The 14,617-nt window shown below is 33.3% G+C and overlaps 1 protein-coding gene across 2 annotated transcripts in view; it reads left to right on the forward strand.

The window, feature by feature from the left end:
- The window catches only part of exoc4 (exocyst complex component 4), a 211,238-nt gene that overhangs the window by 83,210 nt on the left and 113,411 nt on the right, over nt 1–14,617 (forward strand). The gene's annotated exons all lie outside the window — the stretch shown is intronic.

The raw sequence follows: 14,617 nt of genomic DNA on the forward strand, positions 1-14,617 counted from the left end.
TAGAAAAGGTGAAATATACTTACAGTATCGATATCGATATCGGCCAATGAATGCTATTTTTAATGTTATCATTATCGGTCCTATGTCAAACTTATAAGATATATTTATTTAACTTGTTTGTTAATTGAATCTCAATTTGTTATTTAACCTATTATTTAACCGGTTATTTTTATGCAATAGTTGCAAAGTTGCATATTAATTTGCTATGCGAAGAAAAGGAAATCTTTTATTTCTGGGATGCTGATTTATGTGAAGTTGTAAATATAGGTCTATATACTGTAATCACCTTGCAATTTTTAAACTTTTGTTTTTTTTTTTTTACTTTGATTAGGCCATTCTAAGATCAATTCAAACTTTTATGACGTGTTTTAAAGTAAAATCAGTTGTTCGCTGTATAAAAATATAACATTTTAAAATATTTATATTTATCGGTTAATTTATCGGTTATCGGCCTCCAAATCTGGAATCGATATCAGACAAATAATCCATATTGGTGCATCTCTTGTCTGAACATTCTAACAATAAAAAAGTACCCTGAAATGCAAAATGAAGAATTTCAGCCTTGTTTATCAAGAAATGAAACAAAATGAATGCTTAAACCAAGAACAAATATTGGTTAAAATATGAAAAATAATTGACTGTGTAAACAAATCCATTCCGCACATATTTGTTTTTGTTTAAATCATAAAACTGTTCTATTCAAATGTATTTCAATGAAAGTAAGATTTATCTCATGTAATTTTGCTTCGCTAGTGAAACATTTTAGTTTACATATTTCAGTGTTTTGGAGCAAATTTATTACATTTATTCAATTAATTTTTAATTTTAGAAAACATGTTTATTCATTGAATTCCAAATCATTACAAAATTTTTTATACTTTTTTAAAAGATCTTAAAGTTCCAAATTCCCTCCACATAAAATGCATTAACATTGGCTTTTAATTTAATTTAATTTAATTTTATTTAATTTTATTATTTTTTTTTTTTTCAGGAGTCCCTACTTTAGTCTTCAATGTCACATGATCTTTTAGAAATCATTCAAATATGCTGATTTGTTGCTCATTGTTGTTATATCATTGTGAGAAACTGCTTGATAATTTTGTCAAAACAATGTTTATTAATCTTTTAAGAATACTAATTTCAAAGGACCATTTAATGCTAAACTACATTTTCCAGAGATATTTGGGTTGCATGTTTTAAAAGACAAAAGAAGCATGTATTAGAAAATTTCCTTCACATAATATGCATTAACATTGGCTTTTTTATTTTATTTTATCATAATTGCCAATTGGTGGGATTTCCCTCAACATAAAGAACCGCCACCTCAATAGCAATGTAATGAGTTTGCCAAAGTTACCGTTCAAAAAGTACACCAAAATCCCCATTCAGCCTGTCACAAATGAATATAAAAGGATCATCCCTGTCGCTAACTCTCATTTGGGGGAAAACACATCTCTTAAACTTCTGTGTTTCTGGCTCAAACTCTGCAGAAATATTTTACAGTATGTCCACCATAAAGAGGAGGCACCTGCTGCACTCTAATATATTCTACCCGTGTTCATTAATCTAAATGAGCAGCTCTCAGTGTTGATGCCAACGGTGGGACGGGCAGAGGGCGGGTCAGTCAGCTGTCTGTCTCAGATGAATGGCAGGCGGATCATCGCTCTGACAGTATGGACAGCTCATCTGGTCCCTGCTGGGGTGGCGGACCGAACAAATGAATGCATGAATAAACGAGTGACTGCTCTCCACCTTTTGCCTGCCGACACATAATGGCTGCTATCAGTCATAGTCCTCTGGTATAGGAGCCTACTTGGCTCTCTAGAAGTGCTTCATGCTTTTCTACAGTGATGCTTGGTCAGATGAATAAGGAAAAATATGTATTCTCTAACAGTTTTGTTTGTTGGGATGTAATTTTGCGAGCAAAATTACATTAATTACATCTAAAAAAATGTTTTTGTGAACATCAGTCTATCTTTAGGCAGAATTGTTCTTTTAAATATAATCATATCTACTTTGGCCAGTTGTCTTTAAAATAACATTAACGGTTTATGGACATTTGGTTTGGTTTATGGATAGTTTTGTACTTTTTGAAGAGTGTACTGGACACAGCGCATATTTATTGCTGTCTTTTTTCATCATCTAAGCATAAACTTTAACTTATACATTTTGTAAAATGTGTGGGAAATATGAACCTGAGAAATATGTCTAGAGGTATGATTCTTGCTTGGTGTGTGAGAGGTACTGGGTTCAGATCCCGGACGAGACCCCAAGTTCATGTTACTCACCGTCTAGGGAAGGTGCACAACATGAAAGACAAGACAAATAAAATATGAAACCAAATTTTTATTGGGGTTTGAATTTGGAAGCTGTCAAGGCAAAATAACAACATTTTAAACCTCTACCGTACCAAAAAGGAAAATAAAATAAAATAAAATACAATTAACTACTCTAAGTACCTGACACAAAAACAGAGGTCAAAAGGTTTTACAAATAAAATTTCATCAAACTCCTTACTATTCCAATATTATATTCATTATTTACAAACTATTTACAGAATAAGCCATAACATTTGAGGGGCAATCCAAAAAAGCAAGTGACCAAAACAACATGGCCGCCAAGGAAGTTATGTCACGGCAAATAAAATACTGTAGGCCAATCAGGAATAAGCAATCAGTCTGAAGTGGCCAATCAAATGTTTTCTAGGCAAAAGAGAGAGGCAAATGAGACATGACAACCATAGGGTTGTAACAATCTGCATAGAAGATATTTGATCAATACATTAACATGTCACACTTTATTTTGATGGTCTGTTTAATGAATTAAATTACATTGCATCTACATGCTAACTAATTTTCCTTAGATTATAAGTAGAGTGTTGGGTTGGGGTTAGGGTTAGTGTAAGTTGACATGTACTTGCAAATTTTTTATAGTCAGTTAAATGTTTGTCGAAGGAGCAGTATCAACAGATATTAAGCAGACAGTCTAATAATACTCAAGTGGACCATCAAGATAAAGGATTACTTATAAACATAAAACTAATTTGCACCCCTTTTAACTACTGCATAAACTTTTATTGGAAACAGTAATTTATTAAGCTTTTTAAAAGCTTTTTATACATTTGGAAATGTTTAAATTTCAAGTAATTTTATTCTCATCCTAATTTTATCAGCAGTTAAATGTTTATTATGAAAGTTTATATTAAATGTTTTTCATGCATTTTGAAAGACTTATGAGCATTCAAATATTAGTTTATTATTAAAAATCCCATCAGTGTTTTAATTAGAATTTGAAGGCAGCTGTTGTTATGGTATCTAACCTTCCCAAGCCAAACCTTGACCCCTTTATTCAACCCTACGCAGCGATCGAACAGCACCTGTGCGGACTGATGCAGGAGTTTGTTTTATCAGTGACCAAGAAGAACCTAAACTTGCGCCAAAATCAATACGGCCTCTTAATGTTACTGCCAATCAATCCGCCGTGCAATTTGTGATCAATAGCCTCCGTGGAAGAGGCTGACGTTGAAGATCTCAGAGGTGTGGAGTTGATGCTTTTTTTTTGATTGATGCTGGGCAGGAGCAGTCCGAGGAGATCAATAATCCCTTCGGGTCGCTTCACACATCTCCAAACCCGCTCACTGTACGCTAATATATGAGCTCTGCTTCCACTGTACAGCACAAAGTGCGAAAACACTTTGGCGAGTATCAAATCTCCACTGATAGATCAATACGGTTGCTCTATAAAGACCGCTTGTGTACGTGTCGATGTCTGTTTGTGTACATTTCCATTGCTTGGAATGTACACAATCTACTACTGGAAGTATGCAGTTGTTTATGTTAGTCAGTTAGGTTTGTGACCATATACTTCACTATATGGTTTTCTATTAATATAAGCTGCAAAAAAGAAATCCAAATGTTTTAAACTAATTAAATTGCAAATGGATTAATGTACAATGGGTAACACTTTTCAATATGACTGCATTAGGAAACATAATTAATGCGTTAACTGTGAGAAATAGCTACGGTTGTTAACTTAGTTATGTTCATTTCTGTAACTGACGTTTTTTTCACAATATATGTTGTTTCCGTTATCATATAATCATTCAGATATATGATATATAGTTATATTGACATAAGCTGCAAAAAAAGGGTTACTTCATCAGGTATAATAACAAACAAAAAATTTAGAAACTCTATTTCTGCATACTGCTTTATTGTATTTAAAGGTTGATCTTTGACATCATCTCAACCAAAACACACAAAGAGGGTGGAACATAGAGTAGCCCCTCCCCTTTTTACAAAAAATTGCCAATAGTGTTTTGTTTTATCACAGCTTTGAGCTCAAGTGTTTGAGCACAAGTAAAGTTGAAAGAGAAGTTTCTTAAAGGGGGCTGGGTGTCAGATTCTAAAGAGCATTTGATTGGTTATAATTTGATGAGAAACTGAAGTATGAGGTGACGTAAATAAAATCGTTGATCCAATTAGGCAGAATTAACAAACTACAAGATTTACATGTTTATATCAGTTTTATATCTTCTAAACGTGAATTTCGTCACTGTTTTGGAGCACACTAGCTTATAGTTATTTAAAAAAAACTAACAATACTGATAGTAACATCTAAAAGAAAAACTTTATTTAAATTTCATAGGACCTGAAGGAATGTTCAGAGTACACATCTTAATACTAAATGTCTTTCATGCGTTATTCAATATCAACATTAAGAAATAGCAGGTTAACAGAGGTTTTATCTCTGTTTTAAGCCTATACAGATTGATTAAACTTAACATTTAAGAAAACTCATTGCCTAAATGACCAAATAATAAAAAAGAAATCTAAATGTTTTAAACTAATTAAATTGCAAATGGATTAATGTACAATGGGTAACACTTTTCAATATGATTGCATTAGGAAACATAATTAATGCGTTAACTGTGACATTTAGTATTAAGATGTGTACTCTGAACATTCCTTCAGGTCCTATGAAATTTAAATAAAGTTTTTCTTTTAGATGTTACTATCAGTATTGTTAGTTTTTTTTAAATAACTATAAGCTAGTGTGCTCCAAAACAGTGACGAAATTCACGTTTCTTGTACATAACATTTCATTTGCATTGCATTTAAAGTTTTTAGTTCAGTCAACTAAATGTTTTTAATTAAATGCTGATGAAATCTTAGGTACAGTCTACATAAATGTTGCTAACGATATCATAACCCAGTTTGTGCTGTTTACAGTGGTATTAGACTTTAGCCACTTACAGTATTTGTTGTCAAGCATGTAGATGACAGATGTTAGGGCATATCAGAACTTTTCCATGTCTTCAGGCGTTTGGTGCTTTGATGAACACCATTGCCAATACAATATACAGTACAACAATACTACTAAATACTCCTAAAATCAGTATTAAAGTATAAATAAGTGCCCATGATAATAATGTCCTGCATCATTGTCACGATATATTGTATTCCTGAATATCGACTCATGTCTAGACTGATAGCTCCTGGGTTTTTGCCTCGCTAACTCATTTGTGGGTTCTTATGTTTATGCGTGTTTGGTTACGCATATGAATTGGAGACGGCGAGAGGGGAGACGGAGCAGGTAGGAGGTAATTTAGTTTGACTTGTGGGGCCTCACACTGACATTTGAGTGGTATTTAAAGCCTCCTGCCCTGACTGAGGTTGGCATTTTGAAAAGGGGGCACTCTGCGGATTGCCATAATCTCTCCCCTTGTACGCGTCCATGCTCAGAGGTGATTAGACCTGGCAGGACCTGCAGTCTGTGAGATCACACCCCGGCCAGAGAACAGATGTTGGGGCCGCTGGGCTCTCAGTCTGGGGTGGGTGGAAGAGGCGGGACGGGGTATTGGTACTTTTAAAGTGACATTTTAGGGATCTTTGGAAAAATCTTTGATTGTTAAATGTTTGTGTTTATGCCTGTCACAATCAATAGATCAACTTATCGCACAACACTTGAACATGACCTCAATAATTTTTGGTAATGCAATGCAATCGCCCATACATAAAAAAAAATAAAAAATTCTTGCAACATTTTTGCTGATTGCGTAACATCTCTATCTACCCTGTTGGAGGTGTCTGTGTCAGTATGGTTTAAAAAAAAAAAACGCAATATAGTACATACTAAAAATTTCTAAAGTATGTTTAAAGTATATATCACAGCTTCTGTTACTTTTTACCTTGCACTTTTTTTTTTCTTTGTTAACATTTATTATTATTCATTTGTTTAGGGTATTTCCGTTTTCACATTCTAATTCCAATGTCTCATTATTAAATTGTTAAAATGACTATAATTTAATGAAATATTCTTAAGAATAAAATATGATGTGTTATTTAAAAGTGTACACTTGCAATGTAATGATATTATATTTTTATTTTGCCATTATATAGTGAGTGTCAGAAAATGGTTTTAAAAAGACGTGAATATTACCGCAATATATTTTGTGTAAAATATAGCGTACAACAAAAACTAATATTGTGACTGGCCTATTTGTGTGCTGTATATATAAAATGAATCTGCATACATTCATTGTTGTATCATTTATAATTAATCTTCTTTATTTCATTTCATTTATAGTTTTACTCAGTTCAATAGCTACTGAGTTTGATTGTGTAAATACATTACATGAATAAACGAGCAAGAAGCTCATATCCTGGCTCTTGAACAGAATTTGTACAGAATATTTTAAGCTAAGAAAGCCATTCTGCCATTATATAGTGAGTGTCACAAAATGGTCTTTAAATGACACTAATATCGTTTATAGCAATATATTTTGGTACAATATATTGTACAACAAAAAAGATATTGATACTGGCCTATTTGTTTGTTGTTTGTGTCAGCAAAAAGTGGCTTTTGAAGTGCTTTCAATTGTATAATGTGACACAAACAGAATATTCGTGAATATATTTTGTTTTATTTAGGTTAGTTATACTGTCCCATTCAATAGTCTGGAAACAGATTTATTAAAGTTTTTATGCTTACTAAAGATGCCTGTATTTATAAAAATATATACTAATAAAAATATTAATTATGACAGATTATTAAAAAATGTAATAATGATAAGATAAATGAAATGTAGTAAATATGCTGTACAAAATCTGAACAATTCTAGATTTCTGATTTCAGGTTCAGTACAAATTTAAATGTTCTGTATTTTTGTCATAGCTGAGCTGAATTTTCAGTCTTCAATGTCACATGATCCTTCAGAAATCATTCTAATATGCTGAATTGCCGCTCATTTCTTGTTATATCGTTGTTAGAAACTGCTTGATTATTTTGACAAAACAATGTTTAGGAATCTTTTAAGAATACTAATTTAACATGACCATTTAATGCTACATTTTCCAGAAATATTTGGGTTGCATAATTATAAAAGACTATAGAAGCATCTATTAGAAAAAATTATACATAGATCAAGAATCAGCTTTTGCGTTAAAAAACAGGATTTTATGCTTCAAAAGTTATTTTAAAATGCAGCAAAAAATATGTTAAGTAAAAGCTGTCTCATTTCAGAGGCTGCATCCTCCGAAGCATGCAGACTTCAAAAGGCGAGTCCTTCGAAGTCCACACAGGCTGAACTGAGCATTTTTAAAATGAGACGATCTAGCCACAGATCTTATCACCAGGCAACCGTAACAACTGCTGTTTATAAGCGGTAATAAAATTTGTAACAACTTTTTTTAAAGTAATATTAAAACTTATTGTAAGTGATCTGAAGGCAGATCAAGGTTCATAAAAGCTGGAAATATATTTCCTTTGATCCATACATGTACACATAAACACGTAAAATCACTAATTCGTAAGACATGTCATATTCTTTTTTTTTTTTTTTTTTAAAGGAGACAGCCTTTATGAAATGACTTGCCTTTAAGAGACTCTGGTTAAGTTTAAATGGTAAATTGCAGCTTTTCTAACCACTTCAAAGCCAAATAAAACAAGACATATTTATGAAACAACTTAAAGGTCTTTACTGTTACTTTTGCTTAATTTAATTCATGCTTCAGAAAAAAAAAACGGTATTAAAAAATCGCACATGGATATGCAGGGTACAAAGCACCTAAAAATGTTTAATATGCTACCTCGGTGGCCACAAAAAGTGCAAAAGAAGTTTAAAAAAATTTTGAGCAGAAAGATCTTGCCTTGTAAAGTTCAATTGTGCACTCTAAATATTCCACAAAAAAAACACCCATGGACTCCAGAATATGCACACAGGGACAAAACCTCAATGTACATGCAAACAATTTTTTTCATAATCATATACACATGCAGAAACATACTGTATGTATGAAAAAGAAGTGTAAATATGGACATTGTTGCTGTCGAGGATGCAACCCCCCCCCCCCCCCCCCCACACACACACACACACAAACACACACACACAAACACATACACATACACATACACATACACACAACACAACACACAAACTAAAACTGTGCTTGTCAAGCAACAAAACACCATGTCTGAATCTTACTTATTGTTTTTGTTTGTTTTTTCCGCTGCTTTGTAGAGCTCTCAGTTTTAGCCTCTTCCATTCGTTTCACTTTTAGAGAGATACAATTGTAGGTAATTGTAAAACTCAATTTTTCCCCCCTGTTGTAGCACTTTTATTTTAGTTTGACATGTTTTTTTCATCCCCTGTTTTTGATCTCTCTCTCTTGCTCTCTTTTACACAAGGTATCAATTTCTTTAAAGGGATGGGGAAAAGCAATTCTGCAGATCACAGAGGAGGCCATTTGAGAAGTGTCAAAACTTTTAGAGTTATTGATGGCTGGGGACAATTTCCTAGGGCAGTTTTTTTTCTTTTCTTTTTGCAACTGGTAGCGTTTAGAGTTAAACACATTTTCTCCAATTGTATGTTGACTGCAGTTGTTAAAGCAGCATTGTGTTTTACAATGGTTTAAAACCATGGTGTCTGCTTTTTCAAATAATTCATAAATTGCAATTCAGGTGTCTTTTGGACAAAAAAAATTAGAGGAGAACCAAATTAAGAAGAATAGGTTCCAGTAGTTGTTTCTGGCTGTGTATTTTGTATGCACATCTTGGGATATTCATGAAACATGCTGATAGGAAGTAACAAGATGTGCATAAAATCTTAAAATGCACATCAATTGTTGAGGTGGAAATATTTTTATGCTATAAGAATTGATTTATTGATATAAAAAAATTGGGTGCAAAACAAAAAGATTTAACAGATGATGTGATTTGAATGACTAAACTAATCCGCAGATTGATCTTAGTTCACAACTTAATTTTTTTTTTCACTCTTATTTTTATTTAGTCTATTTTTTACAATACGGCACAATAATTTCACAGAAAAAAAAACATGCATATATATATATATATATATATATATATATATATATATATATATATATATATATTCACAGTGATTCGTTGCAGCTGGAAGAGCATCCGTAGTTTACCTTTCTGAACTGAAACTCAAGATTATGTCCATGCGCTTTTTCAAGTGATGTTTTGTGGAAGCTACAATCATAAATGAATTCAAGTTTACTATTTTCTGTTTATTTCAGGTTTAAAACAACTAGTTTAGTCTGTATTTTTGCAAATTTGTGTAAAAAGCTAAATTTTTTGAGTGTGTAGTTTACCTTTCAGAACTGAAACTCAAGATTACAGTATGTTAATGCGCTTGTTCAAGTGATGTTTTGTGGAACTACAGTCATAAATGAGTCCAAGTTTACTATTTTCTGTTTATTTCAGGTTTAAAACAACTAGTTTAGTCTGTATTTTTGCAAATTTGTGTAAAAAGCTAAATTTTTTGAGTGTGTAGTTTACCTTTCAGAACTGAAACTCAAGATTACAGTATGTTAATGCGCTTGTTCAAGTGATGTTTTGTGGAACTACAGTCATAAATGAGTCCAAGTTTACTATTTTCTGTTTATTTCAGGTTTAAAACAACTAGTTTAGTCTGTATTTTTGCAAATTTGTGTAAAAAGCTAAATTTTTTGAGTGTGTAGTTTACCTTTCAGAACTGAAACTCAAGATTACAGTATGTTAATGCGCTTGTTCAAGTGATGTTTTGTGGAACTACAGTCATAAATGAGTCCAAGTTAACTATTTTCTAATTATTTCAGATTTAAAACGATTAGTTTAGTCTGTATTTTTGCAAATTTGTGTAAAAACAACCCTTTTTTTTTGAGTGTGAAGTTATAAAAAATCATTCAATACTTGGCACTGAGAGATTTTGTTTTCCCCAACTGATGATCAATAACAACATAAACAGCCCATCAGAGTCTGTGCTACATTACAGTAGTTAAGCTCTTAAAGATACAGACGTCAAAACTGCAGTGCAATTAACAACAGAACGCTGCCATAGATATTGCTATTTTGTTTTAGTCTTAATTTAGCCTTACATCACTGCATTTTTTTCAGATCTTTTTATTAGTATTTTGGTCAATAAAACAACAATTTCAAAAAGTTTTTGAAAAACAGAGACAAATTATATTTGCTTCAACCGAGCCCCCCGCCCCACTGCACCATTTCCATACAGTAGGTTATGCACAATATTAATCTGTTTTACATCAGATCATAATATACTGTATACATTCATACAAGTCAAGTATAAAAGTTTCCATATGCTTACTCACCTATTATACACATTAGAAATTAAAATAAAAAAACAAGAAAAAAATTAAAGAACAAATAAACAAACTGCAAATATTAAGATCCATTTGCTCTATATATATCAGCACTGGCTGCCAAATAAGATTACTGCAACCTTTGGTGTAGTACTGAATCTTCTCCATTGTAAGATGGTACATAAGATCCCTAATCCAATAATTGAACATTTCAGGAAATCTGTCCTTCCATTTGAGCAGTATAAGACCTCTTGAAATTAATTTTGAAAAAAAAAAAATTCATACTTTTGGTATTATTGTCTAAACTGGGATCTGTAAATAAACCAAATATTCTTGTAATTAAACCAAATATTCCATCACTATAATTTAATAATCTCATTCACTATGGCAGAATGTTTTCCTATAGCCAAAGTTTTTTTGGGCGGCACAGTTTCAGATCCCCATTGAGATGAACGGGAATGCAATTGGATCTCTTTTACCAGATATCCATCCAGTCACATCCAACCATTATTTGCTCCCGTCTTTACCCCGCACAAGATAGGAAGCCTGCCATGATGATAGAAACAAAGAGCCACGATAAGAGAAAGTCTTTCCTGTTCTTCTGCTGTCAGCGCACATTAGAAACAACTGACAGTCCAGATAGCTGCAGGATACCGGCCACTAATACGATAAGCAGACCCTTGAGTCTAATAAGGCTTCATTGCTGTCATCCCATTGGAAACTGTTAAATGACACTGGAAATTTTCACATTGTTGAACGTGTTTTAAAAAGTTGCTATAATCTTACAAAGAACATGTCAGTTTTGTGTAGGAGGAGAGTTTTCTGTCGACCATCTGGCAGATTTTTTTTTTAAAAAAGACAAAGTCAAAGTTTAGTGTCACATAAACAGACTGTAATAGCAAAACTGCTATTAGCAATAATGGCCTCCAATGCCTCCAAATGACTCAGTGTGTCACTTCTGCTCAGTTTTTGGTCCATGCAAATGTCTTTTGCTCTCGTTCTGGAATAAGTTGACTGGAGTATAATAAAAAGTTCTGTTTCTTGCTGCCTTCTTGTTATTTCGGCTGTTGTGAATTAATGAAGCTTAAATCAGTATGTGCACACGTTGGAGATTTTTGTAATCAGTCTTGGGTTTTGGTAGATACATTTAAGCCTCCGTTAAGTTAGATAAGCAGTGTGCATAAATTACTGTGAATTGGATTAATAATTAAATTATTGAATGAATAATATGCATGGATTTTTTTTTTTATATCCTCTGGACAATTTCCTTATTAAAGCATACATTTAACACAGTTTAGGACTTAAATATCTGACAAATCAAGAAAGTAATTAACAGCATGCATAAACTATTATCAGATGTAAAGCTTATGTATGTATTTATGTACATATGTATGTACAAATACTACCTGGCAAAAGTGCATCTCTGCAAAGACTCAAATAACTTATTAATAAAAGTCCTCTGGAATGGCAAAGAAAGCGTTCTAGCAGGACTCCCAGAGTTCATCAAATTCTTTGGATTCATCTTCAAAGCCTCCTCCTTCATCTTGCTCCAGACATGCTCAATAATGTTCATGTCTGGTGACTGGGTTGGCCAATCCTGGTGCACCTTGACCTTCTTTGCTTTCAGGAGCTTTGATGTGGAGGCTGAAGTCTAAGAAGGAGCGCTATCTTGCTGATGAATTTGCCCTCTCCTGTGGTTTGTAATGTAATGAGCAGCAGAAATATCTTGATACCTCTGGTAGGCTGTTGATGTTGCCATCCACTCTGCAGATCTCTCACATGCCCCCTACTGAATGTATCCCCAAACCATGATTTTTACTTCACCAAACTTGACTGATTTCTGTAAGAATCTTGGACCATGCGGGTTTCAATAGGTCTTCTGCGGTGTTTGTGATGATTGGGATGCAGTCCAACAGTTGATTCATTAGAAAAAACTCCCTCTGCCACCTTTCCAAAAGATCAACTAGTAGTCAAGTTGTTATTTGTTGCTCTTACAACTGGGATTGACAACAAGACTTTTTTTCAGGTGGTGTATGCATGTATGCATTATTATTAGCTCATTGGCTATTTCTTTTCTAATTTTAAGCATAAATATAACACAATTAGTATGCATAAATATAACACAATTTTAAACGTGTTACGGTTATTTAAGATGGAAACGCTAGGGTTAACGCAACATTTCAAATTTATGACCCTTTTATAAATGGTGGTGGCAATGGAGCAGACAAACAACCAAATTATGCCAAAATAAGTGTTTATTTTACAAAGTGGATAAATGATAAGTATATTCAAAATAAAGAAAACAAGAATAAATAAATGGTTGTAATAAAGGGGAGGAGGAACAAAAGCGGCGCCAAAGAAAAGAAAATAATATAACAAAACACAACTCTAACTAGAACCCACAATCTCTATACTATCTAATAAAAGAAAGAGAAAGAAAAGTCTTCAGCGTTTTCACGCCCTATCTAAACTACACTTCTAAACACAAACGTAAACCAAACTTGCAATTAGTGGCGCACACTTCTAAACTAGTGTGTATAATACATTGGTATCTCCTATGTGTAGCAACATGTAGGTCACGTGATATCTACCCTGTTCCTTGAATCCCACTGATATCGTATATCTGGTAATCATAGAGAAAACACAATTAGATCATTTTTAAAGATCGATTTCAGCACAAATGATTATAGCACACATAGCACAAGAAACTGTCACATAATCCAGCCATCCAGCAAAACACACAGTCAAACAACACAGCAAACACACAACAGTGAGCAAGCAAAAAGCAAGCTAGCTTTCGACTGCACCGGCTTCCTTTTAAAGTGGGGAAGTCTGCTTGTGATTGGTCATCGATGATGTTATCGTAAATGGTAATGGAGACTGGCATATAGCTTAGCCAATAGCTAGATGAACTGGGCGAACCTAAAGAAAATGATAGGTAGAGAAGGAGGGAGAGAAAAAAAAATCAAACAATCACAGGCACAGATACTGAGCCGTAACACATGTAAATAAATAAACCAAGCAAAAACAGCTCTATGCATAAAATATTTCACAATGTAAAGTACATGTACACATAAACATCACCAATATACTATATAACTGCAGGTTAACTATGTTTATGTATAATAACTTTAACAGTTAAAAGTTAGTTAGTTAGTTAAAGTTATTAGTAACTAATAAAGTTATGGTAACTAATAATCTTAACTTTTCCGAAATTGGTTGTAATGCTAAAATGTGCACCTTATGTAAAGCTGCTTTGCAACAACATTTATTGTGAAAAGTGCTTTACAAATAAACTTGAATTGAATTGAAGTCATTTATTTTAAGTTATTAAAATTATTTTAAGTTATTCTTTCTTGTTTTAAACTTAAATTCAAGTTTGGTAGTAGTTTAGTAATAAATAGTGTATACATTATGTGTATTTAATTTTATTTCATAAACGTTAAATGTTTATTTGTTTATTCCCAATAGTTCTCACTGTCACAGTGCGCCAAAAAGAGTGTGTTCATGTCATAATCGATTGATTGTGTCCTCTCGTGGAGCTGCAGAGTATAAATGCTGTATTTATGTATCTGAAAGGACACAAGACACCGAACACCAGCATCACTTGCAATTATCAATGTGCTGTGATTGGAGAGGACTGGAGAGGGTTTGTTTGGCTGCCTCGCGTGGCCCAGTTGAGGCTTTTGTCAGGCTGTAATAATCTTCTGTCAGACACTTTCGTTGTGCAACAAGCATTTTTCGCACAAATGTCTTTGTGCCCCCCCTTCTCTCTGTCTCTTTTCCTTCCCTCTGTGTTGACAGAGATTAGGGGTGAGCCATCGATCCGCCGCTGGTATGAGCACCGCACAGAGTCTCCAGCTGATTCGGTGTCCTCTCACAACGGAAAGGACAAACGCCGCCCGCACATTCCCTTTAGATGGCTGAAGGTTTTCAAATAAGTGCTAGAGCTAGTTCAGTGTTACTATAAAAGTTAGTATAAAGTCAATGCCATTGTCAAAATGATT

This window comes from Danio rerio, chromosome 4, assembly GCF_049306965.1.
Source record: "Danio rerio strain Tuebingen ecotype United States chromosome 4, GRCz12tu, whole genome shotgun sequence".
Lineage (NCBI taxonomy): Eukaryota > Metazoa > Chordata > Actinopteri > Cypriniformes > Danionidae > Danio > Danio rerio.